This window comes from Oryctolagus cuniculus, chromosome 19 (genome assembly GCF_964237555.1).
Source record: "Oryctolagus cuniculus chromosome 19, mOryCun1.1, whole genome shotgun sequence".
Taxonomy (NCBI): domain Eukaryota; kingdom Metazoa; phylum Chordata; class Mammalia; order Lagomorpha; family Leporidae; genus Oryctolagus; species Oryctolagus cuniculus.
Genome location: NC_091450.1, coordinates 10,898,691 through 10,909,789, shown reverse-complemented (window position 1 = coordinate 10,909,789; position 11,099 = coordinate 10,898,691). Strand labels below are relative to the sequence as shown.

Sequence of the window (11,099 nt, the reverse complement as noted above, 5' to 3'; positions counted from 1 at the left end):
TCTGGCTTCAGAGATAATCTGTGCCATGGGGAAAAGGTATGATCCTGCTGCCCTTGGGACAGGGGATATAATCTGGAGCAAAAGACAGGCATACTATGAACTATGGAAGGAAATACTGCAGAAAGAGATGTTTTTCAGAGTAAGGAGGGCTTTGAAAGTTTTCACATATCTCTGGGTATCTAGATTGTCACACTCAGGCTCTGGGTGGGGCATATTATCATCAAAGTCCTTTGAAAGGTTAATATCTAGTTATCTGATCTTCATTTTCTCTGTAACAGAAACTGAAGAGAGAACGGTGAGCTTTACACTGCTTGTACTGGTGTTAATGGCATGACCTGTCACAAATGCCGATCAAAATAGTGAAAACAGCGATATTTTATTTATTTATTTATTTTTGACAGGCAGAGTGGACAGTGAGAGAGAGTGATGGAGAGAAAGGTCTTCCTTTGCTGTTGGTTCACCCTCCAATGACTGCTGCAGACAGTGCACCGCGCTGATCCGAAGGCAGGAGCCAGGTGCTTCTGGTCTCCCATGGGGTGCAGGGCCCAAGAACTTGGACCATCCTCCACTGCACTCCCTAGCCACAGCAGAGAGCTGGCAGGGAAGAGGGGCAACCAGGACAGAACCTGGCGCCGGTGTGCCAGCGCTGCAAGGTGGAGGATTAGCCTATTGAACCATGGCGCTGGCCGAAAACAGCACTACTTTGTCTCTTCACACTAATAAAACCTTTTTCAAGTCAACAGAAAACAACTGAACTAAAGGAACAGAAAGATGCTCTCTAGTTTTCTAATTTTGTCTTCCCATCTTTGTTAGATTCCTGTACAATGCTGGTAAGAAGATACATTAATGAGCATCTTTCTTCTCTTTATGAATTAAAATATTTCTTTATGTGACCAAATACATATACATAGGATACCTATTAAATTGGTCAATAAATGTAACACTTATGCAAAAAAGTAACACTTATGGTAATTTTGAAATAAATATTACACTTCAGAGCAGTATTTCTTTGAGAAAATTAGTAGGTGAATGATTATACCATTTCAAATATTTTACCTTCATTGTGAGAATGGGATAATCATTACCTCAAAATTTATTTTTACCAAACATTCAAAAGATTACATACATAACTGATTGTAATATAAGAAATGATTTGATGAAAGCATTTGCTAGAACTAAGCTGTCATTTTATTTTGAGGAATTCACTGCATTTCAAATGATCAATATTAAAAGTAGGTGCCCCATATGGACCCTGGACAAGTATATAGTGCATAGGTATGTGGAGTGCACTGCACTGTGACGTGTGATACCTCAGCTTATTTGTTGACAAGCTGTGACCTGTGTGCTGGGGAGTAAGGATTCTCTTCACACGTTTGAATTGATGGAGAATCCATACCAACCCTCAATTTTATTTGATAGTTAACTGGTGTAATTTCATAATGATTCCAAGATATAGGCACCATCAGAATAAACAGACTACACAGGTGTCCTCTGAAACCAAATGGATGAAAAGCAAGCAAGATGGTGGTATGATTACAACTTTTGAAATTCTCATTGTGAAAATATTATATAATAGGTGCATTATTGTTGCAACAAAATATGATACAGTGGAACCACTTGGTAAAATTCAATGATGGAAAAAAGAAATCAAATGTAGAGTTAGCATGCCTTAAATATATTGAGGACCTATAACAATTTCAGTGGTGGGGCGGATAAACAGGATTGGTTATTATCCAAATATTCCACTGCTAATCGAGATTAAAGATGATATCTGTCTTTGTTCATTTAGGTAACTGGTGTATGTGCCATAAAATCATGGAGTTTTCAGAAATTTATGAACAAAAGATGAGAAATATCTCATAAATTGATTTTGGATTTCAAATGATACATCTGAATAGCAGGAGGAAGAAAGGTATAACACTCCCCAGACCTACTACTTTCAAAGATGATATCAGATTTGACATAAGAGGACTTATTATTTTCAACCAGCAAGAGTAACTATGATGTTAAAACAAGTCTTGTTGTATCAAGGCAACAATTTTCAAAAATGTAATGTCGCCCTTACTTTGAAGTATTTTGCTCTTTTGCATCTAAATAACTGTACTTCCTTGTATACTGTATAATGTATGAAAAGACATTGTATTTCTCAATGTTCTGTTTATAGAATGGAAATATATATAGCCCCAGTATTCCATTCAAATAATGATCTCATCTATTTTATTTTAATAACAAAGTATGCATATATGCTTTAGATTATTTCCAACTTATTGTAATGTACGCATATGCATTTTATTGAAATATTTCTAGAATTAAAAACTTGGGAATTAGTGCGTTAAGGTAGTTAAGATCTTATTATTAAGGTAGGCACAACTTAAACTTTTAATCAGGTTTGAAGTCACATCACTTACCTGAAAGGTCTTCCTCAACTTGATAATATAACAAAAATTAAATCTCTCAAATAAATAAATAAATAAATATCATCTCTTGTCTATTTCCCGGGGCAGGGCTTTAAAAAGAGCACCGAAATACTTGGGCTCCCAAACGGACTCCTCCATCGGTGGGCTGTGGCGGATTCATTCTCCCAAGGGCGTCAGTCCCAGCCCCATTTTGTCTTGAATTCCCCACGGTTTGCTCTTTTCTCTGCGCTTCCCCGAGGTTACAACTTCGGAGCCCGCCCCTTCACCCACTGGGTTCTCTTCGCCCCAGAGCGCCCGCCTTTTTTCGTCCCCACCCCGCCTCCTCCGCAGCCAGGCTGACAGCAACAGGGCTGGGTTTCTCTTTGTGGAGCACACCCGTCTGGAAGCCTCCATGCATCAAGTCCTTTCTTCTCTTCGCTGTCAGGATCCCGCACCTGCCGGGCTGTTCTCCCCCCGCGTGGGGCATCTCACAAATCTGAGTCCCCAGCTCCAGGTGGCGTGTGGAGCAGCCTCCCTTCCCCCAAACTCCCCAGGCCTCGTGCCTCAGGTCACCACTATCCACCTTCCAGGGAGTCAGAGTCGCCCAGCTCTCACGGGGTTCCAGCTCCGAGGCTCCCGCCCCAGCCCTGCTCTGCACAGCCCCATCGCGCCCCCACGCACCCACTCGTTGGCCCAATGGCCAAAGGTGCACAGAGCCACCTGGCTGGCCACGTCCACGATGCGGTTGATATAAGGGTCGCGGCGCTGCAGGGCCGCCAGGCTGATGTCGCGCCCCTTTCCCACCAGGCCGCCTTCTGCCAGGGCTGCCATCTTCCCTCCCGCCCGAATATCAACACGGGGCTCCCAGAAGCTGCTGTCAATAGATTGCAGAATAGCAAGCCGCCTCACAGCGGAAACCCTATGGAGACCTCTGGTCCGGGGAGGCCTTCCCAGGAAGTGGCTTTCATCTGTATCCACAGAAAAGAAAACTTCCTTGAATGTGTGTTAAACATACCAACAACGGGCCAGCGCCATGGCTCACTAGGCTAATCCTCCACCTGGGGCTCCGGTAGTATGGGTTCTAGTCCCGGTTGGGGCACTGGATTCTGTCCCGGTTGCTCCTCTTCCAGTCCAGCTCTCTGCTGTGGCCTGGGAAGGCAGTGGAGGATGGCCCAAGTGTTTGGATGGCACAAGTGCTTGGGCCCTGCACCCACATGGAGACCAGGAGGAAGCACCTGGCTCCTGGCTTCAGATTTGCGCAGTGCCAGCCATAGCAGCCATTTGGGGGGTGAACCAATGGAAGGAAGACCTTTCTCTCTGTCTCTCTCTCACTGTCTCTCTCACTGTCTAACTCTGCCTGCCAAAAAAAAAAAAGAATACCAATAACGTCTATGTCACGGAATGTTGCTACATGAATCCGGACACTAGGAATGGGGGAGAGTGTTGGAATAGCTGAACAAGACTTCAGTGAAGCAAGATGATTTTTAATCACTGAAGTGAGCTAGTGGGGAAGTACTGGCAGATGTCAATGAGGTTTCAATGTGAGTGGTGTTTGTTAAAGGTCACTGAGTGGAGTGAGGCCCCACCATCCCACAGGGACTTTGAGACAGCAATTCCTGTAGCTTCCAGGTCATTGAGAAACACATTCCTGGATTGTAAAACTGGCAAGGGACTCAGAGAAGATTTACATATCAAAGGCACAGAGAAAGAATTTTAAAATGCTCTAAAGTAAATGATTTAAGAAATGGAAGGTCATAGATCTAGCGTTTGGAAAAAGTCTTTTCCCAGCTCAACCAGATGGAGGCAATGTCAGGCCATCCTGGTCACCGTCACCATGTTCCATGCATGCGCACCATGTGTCAGCTCTTTCTTGTGTACCTTGGTCTGGACTCAGCACTGATGTTCGCCTCTTGCACCTCCCCCAAGCAGTAAGTCCAATGGTGGAAGTGTGGTTCCAACTGATTTCTGCACTCTTGGAGGAGTCAGTGTGATGGAAGGTGGGGGAACTTTTGGAGATTTTCTTGAACTCTCTGTTACCATGATGGTGCTTACCACAAAGGAAATGAAGTAAAGACAAGGTTGGCTAATTCCAACGCCATTTCTGGGCAGACACAGCAAGCCCCCACTCAGGCCATAGGTCAGGCCTCTCCAGGTCTGCAACAGTCACAGTGCTTCCTGATACTTGCTTTTCTAGATCCAAGGCTGTGGACGATGCTCCATGTGATGACCCATTCCACAGGCACCATCAGAATCGCAATGTCTATTGCTCCCATTTTTTGTACTCACCCATCCATACATATCAGATGACCTAGTGATTTTATAATTTCCCAAAGGCAAGAATTACACAAGTTTCTTTCCTTCTCTTTAATGTAAACTTGGGTAACTCAGCACAAACCTGCATGGCATCAGCCTATGCCCATGCCTCATGGCCTTCATGGAAATTCACAGCCTTGGCATTTTTTAATTGAGGGTCAAAGAGAAAGATGTTAGAATTAGTTGATTTTTTAAAAACTTTTTTAGTTAATTGGTTTTTACTTGAAATGCAGAAAAACAGACAGAGAAACAGAGTGCTCTTTTATCTGCTGGTTCATTCCCCAAATGTCTACAAGAGCCAAGGCTGGGATAGGCAAAGCAGGGAGCCAGAAACCCAACCCAAGTCTCCCATTTGAATGCTAGAGATCCAAGTACTTGATCCTTTGCCTGATGTCTCCCAAGGTGTACATTAGCAAGAAGCTGGAATTAGAAGGGGAAATGAGACTCAAACCCAGGCACTACAACTGGGAAGCAAGGATCCAAATAGTGTGTGTGGGGAGCAACCCGGACTAGACTAAGTTACTGGAATTAAGACTTATTCTATGCATCTGCTCTCCCACAATATGGCGCTGGGAGAGAAGAAAACAGCTTCTACACAGCTGCCTCCAGTTCAGCCAATAAACTGTAGGACTTGCTCCTGATTGGAGGAGAGCAGCGTACTCGGCGTGTGGGCAGCCGAGTTAGGATTGGCGGAGGAGGACTATAAAGGAGGAGAGAGACGGCATGCACCAGGAACATCTAAGGGGAACACCTGTGCAGCCCCGGAGAGAGCCGGCCGGCGGTGTGCCGCTCCCCTGCGGAAGTGGGGAATGTGGCAGGGGGAACCGCCCTTCCATGGAGGTGGAAGGGATGGTAGCCAACCCGGGAAGAACCAGCAGCAAACCCGGGGAGGGCCAAGCAGACGAAAGAACAGCGCAGGGTCCTGTGTCGTTCCTCCACGAAGACGGGGAGCGACATAATGGTGCCGTGACTCGGATAGGAAGCCTAGGCAGGACTTAGTGTCGTTCCTCCATGAAGGGGGGAGCGACAGTGTGTCTTTCTTGAAATTATTTTTTTTACATTTTAATTTTATAAAGATAATAGCTTTCATGTATCTCATAGATACAACTCTAAGATCACCATACTTCCTTACTTCCTCCCTCCCCCAACCCTCTTTCCATCTTTTCTCTTTTCTCCTTTCATTTTTTACAACATATTTTCAATTTACTTTGGAATTACAGATTTAATGTTTCACTAACCATAATGTTCAACAAGTAAAAAGTAGAAAGACCACTAACCACAGAAATACAGGCAAAAACTATAAAATAATCAAGTCATCAGTGGCCACTTCATCCTTATACATTTTTGTATTCTGTATTAACTACCACATATCAGAAAAAAATATATATACATGTCCTTTGGAGATGGCTTATTTCACCAAGCTTAATGTTCTTGAGTTGCATCCATTTATTAGCAAAAAACAAGGTATCATTCTTTTACAAATAACTCTTTAATATGCTGATTTCATTTCCTTTGGGTAAATCACCACTAGTGCAATGACTGGCTCATATGGTAGATCCATTTTTAGATTTCTGAGCAGTCTCCATAATGCCTTCCACAGTGGTTGTACTAGTATACATTCCCACCAGCAGTGGATTAGGGTACCTTGTCTCCACATCCTCACTGACATTTGTTATCTTTGGATTTTTGGGTGGTAACCACTATAACTGGCATGAAGTGAAATTGCCTTGTGATTTTTATTAGCATTTCCCTGGCAGCTGGCATCCTGAGTGTCTTTTCATGTATCTATTGTCTGTATTTTGTCCTTTGAAAAATGAATGTTCATATCCTTAGCCCATTTCTTGACTAGATTTTGTTGTTGTTGTTGAGTTTCATGAGCTACTTATATATTCTGATATTACTCCTTTATCAGTTGAATAGTTCACTAATATTTTCTCCCATTCTCTCAGTTTCTTTTTCACTTTCTTTTGTGTTTCTTTTGCTGTACGGAACCTTCTTAGTTTGATGCAATCTCAGGTCTCTATTTTTGCTTTTATTACCTCTGTTTCTGGGATCTTATCCAAGAAGTCCTTGCCTGCGCCAATGTCTTGAAGTGTTATCCTTGTGTTTTTCTCTAGTGATTTTATGGCTTCAGGTCTTAGGTTTAGATCTTTGATCCATTGTGTGTTGATTTTTGTATGGGGTAGAATGTAGGAGTTTTGTTTTATACTTACACATGTGGAGATCCAGTTTTTCAGCACCATTTATTGAAGCAACTGTCCTTTCTCCAGGGAGTCATTTTAACTTTTTTTGTTAAAGATTAGTTTGTCTGAACCTAGCTAGCGCTGCAGCGTAGTAGGTAAAGCTGCCGCCTGTGGTGCCAGGATCCCATATGGACACCAGTTAGTGTTATGGCTGCTCCACTTCCAATCCAGCTCTCTGCTGGATTGCCTGGGAAAGTAGCAGATGATGACCCAGGTCCTTGGGCTCCTGCACCCATGTGGGAGACCTGGAAGGAGCTCATGGTTCCTGGCTTCAGGATGGTGCAGCTCTGGCCATTGTGGCCTGTTAGGTAGTTAACCAGTGGATGGAAGTCCTCTCTCTCCCTGCCTCTCCTTCTTTCTCTGTGTAACTCTGCCTTTCAAATAAATAAATAAATAAATCTTAAAAAATAGTGTGTTTAAGATGTGTGGATTGATTTCTGGGGTTTCTAACCTGTTCCATTGGTCTACATCTCTAGTTTTTGTGCAAGTACCAGGCTGTTTTGATTGTAATTGCCCTGTAATACATCTTAAAATCTGGTATTTTGATGCCTCCAACTTTATTTTTATTGTTTAAGATTGCTTTATCTATTTAGGGTCTCTTGTATTTCCACATGAATTTGGGGCCTTTTTTTATATTTAAGAAGAATGTCCTTTGTATTTTGATTGGAATCACAAGGAATCTGTAAATTGGATAGTATGAACATTTTCATATTAAATATGGAGTCCATGAATGAATATGGAAGGTTTTGACACTTGTATATCATGTATATCTTTCCTTAAATTTTTGTAATTTTCATTGTAGAGATTGTGTTCTTGGTTAAATTTATTTAAATTATTTGTAGTTATTATGAATGGAATTGACCTTACAAGTTCTTTGGCAACCATGTGATTTTTGTGTACACAGATACTACTGATTTTTGTGTGTTGATTTTATATCCTGAAATCTTACCAAAGTGTCTTATGAGCTCAAATAATCTCTTAGTCTTTTGCTTCCCATATGTATAGGAGCAAGTCATCTGCAAACAGGGATAATTTGACTTTCTTCTTTCACATTTCTATCCCTTAGATTTTTTTTCTTGCCTACTGGCTTCAGCTAAAACTTCCTGAACTATATTAAATAGTATTGGTGAGAGTGGGCATCCTTGTCTGGTTCTGGATCTTAGTGAAAATGCCTCCAGCTTTTCCTCATTCAGTGTGATACTGGCTGTGGGTTTGTCATGTATTGCCTTGATTGTGTTGAGGCCAATTTCTATTTGGCAATCAATGCTCTTGGCCGCATTCCTGCTTAAGCAAATCTTGCAAGATTTACAGATTTCTATGTTGATTGGTCCTTTCCTCTGTTTCTGGGATTTTACCTTAATTAGAGAGTGTCACAGTGCATATTAGAGAATAAAATCTTGGCAGAGGGATACAATAATGATGTAGATAAATTTCAAATGTGATACAGGCCAAGAACAATCTCATTTGTGCCCACTTGTCAATGTAGTTCTTTAACACACTACTCAAAAATTTATTTAGAATTAAATGTACAATTAGAATTGTGTATGCCTTATTGAACTTAAATTCTCCACTCATCTGCTAGTTATAATACTTTACTCTCTTGTATGATTATGAGAACCTCATAGTATACACTTCATTCTCTGTATACTTGTATATATTTGTTTTTAAATAATAATAAGATACATAGATTTCTTCTGGCATCAGGTTCTTTAAAAATAAATAATTTTGTGGTATATAAATGAATCCATAGAAGGAGTTGCAAAGCTTCCCAATTTTATAAAGTCAGAATTAATTGAGTTTCCAATATGAGAGGTAAACTACAAAGAAAGTATGGTTATAATATAAACCGACACAAAATTCTAAATAAGATCAACACTATGCCTTGATAACTTGAATAAGATCAATTTCTTCTTCTGATACCATATTAAACAAATATGCAAATGTAAACAGAAGTCTCAGAAATAGCAGTGTTCAAGATATTACAATAATCAATACTGAACATGAGACTAATAAAATTTTGTAGTTAAGTACCCATTAAACTTCAACTGAAACAGAAATAGCAATTTTATTTTACTTATTTTTCAAAAATATGTATTTATTTACTTGAAAGGCAGAGTTACCAAGTAGCAGAGGCAGGGGGCAGGGGGAGGTCTTCCATCCTCTGGTTCCCTTCCCAAATGGCTGCAACTGCCAAAGCTGAGCCGACCTGAGGCTAGAAGGCAGGAGATTTGTCCAGGTCTCCCATGCAGGTACAGGGGCCCAAGCACTTTAACCATCTTCCACTGCCTTCCCAGGTGATAGCAGAGAGCTGGATCAGAAGTGGAGCAACTAGTACTCAAACTAGCATACATAAGCAATGCTGGCACTGCGTAGTGAGGCTTTACAAACTATGCCATAGTGCTGGCCTCAAGAAATAAAAATTGTACATGATAAAATTATTCATCAAAACATATCGGCCAGTGCCGTGGCTCAATAGGCTAATCCTCCACCAGCAGTGCCAGCACATGGGGTTCTAGTCCCGGTCAGGGTGCCGGATTCTGTCCCGGTTGCCCCTCTTCCATGCCAGCTCTCTGCTATGGCCCAGAAGTGTAGTGAAGGATGGCCCAGGTCCTTGTGCCCTGCACCCACATGGGAGACCAGGAGAAGCATCTGGCTCCTGGCTTCAGATCAGCGTGGTGCGCCGGCTGCAGCAGCCATTGGAGGGTGAACCAATGGTAAAGGAAGACCTTTCTCTCTGTCTCTCTCTCACTGTCCACTCTGCCTGTCAATAAAAAAATATCAATCACACTAGATTCTAACATTAGAAACTTAAACTGAAGAGTTAGATTGGATCACTAAAACTATAGTTCTACATTGAATTAGATGTCATACACAAATTTTGGAAATGGACTCATACTATCTAATACAAATATTTTGAAAAATTTTATTTTCAAATTCTACATTAAATAATTTGCCAGCTTTATAGTCACAATCTTGCAATTTGATGCTTAATTATGTCCTTTTATTCAGATCTCTGCTAATGTGGGCAACAATATGTAAGTAGGGGCAACAATTGCCACTTAAGACATGTGCAGATCTTATCAGTGTCAGTGTTTGGGTCATGGCTCTTCATATTCCAGCTTCTTGTTAATGTGCACCCTGAAAGACAGCATGCTATGGCTCAAGTTCTTCAGTCCCCAGCATCAATATGGGAGACTTGGATTGAGGTCCCAACTCAAGTGATTTCAGTCTGATGTAGCTCCCAGCTATTGCAGAGATTTGGGGAGTAAATAAGTAGAGAATGTTTGCCTGTGTCTGTGTGCCTCCTTCTCTCTTTGCTATCTATATAGGTGCAACAAACATTTTAAAGTTTAAGTATATATAAATATATATTACATATACATACATATGTATATTAAATATCATATCACTGTGATTGTTGTGATGATGGTTAGAAAATTTCAAAGAAAAATTGTAATTTCCAAAACACTACTAATTTGTAGAAGAAAACTATAAGCAAATAAAAGAAGTAGCACAGTGATTTTTTTGGAGTAAATATTAAAAAGACAGCTATGGAATGTACAATATTTTGTGGACTCTGCAGTTGGTTTCTGTAGTGTAGTGGTTATCACAATATTTTGTGGACTCTATAAATGTTATCAGGAAGATTGTTTTGTTACTCAATACAAACTACATATGGGAAAGCAGTTGTACTTCTGAAATTGAATGAATACGTGGAAAATACGCCATAGATGTCACAAACAAAATGACAAAATAAATGATATTTATTTGGAAACATCAGAATGTTGATGTTATACTGTATGGTACAGTATGTTATTCAGAGCATTGTTTATATTCATAGCATTAAATGCTATGGATGCATTCCAGGAGGTTAAAAAAATGGGAAATTTTAAAGCACAACAAGGAGAAATTTACACAAGCTACTAGGATACAAAATACATTGGTCTTGGATACCCAAGGCTAGAATTGGCTTTAGCTCATTGGTGGAGGGGTCCTTGATAGACAATAGTAATGCCCAGAAAATCTTATGTGACTTGTTACAGTATTGACAAATATTAAAGATAATCTTTCTTAAAGAATTCTGTGCAGATTTGTAAGACCTGTGGAGCATGAAACACATGCAACTAAAAAGAAATTTCAAGTAAAT

At 40.8% G+C, this 11,099-nt stretch overlaps 1 pseudogene; it reads right to left on the bottom strand.

Annotated features, from left to right (window-relative positions):
* Positions 1-2,990: 2,990 nt before the first annotated feature.
* Positions 2,991-11,099, bottom strand: part of LOC138847090 (MARVEL domain-containing protein 2-like) — a 50,041-nt pseudogene continuing 41,932 nt past the window's right edge.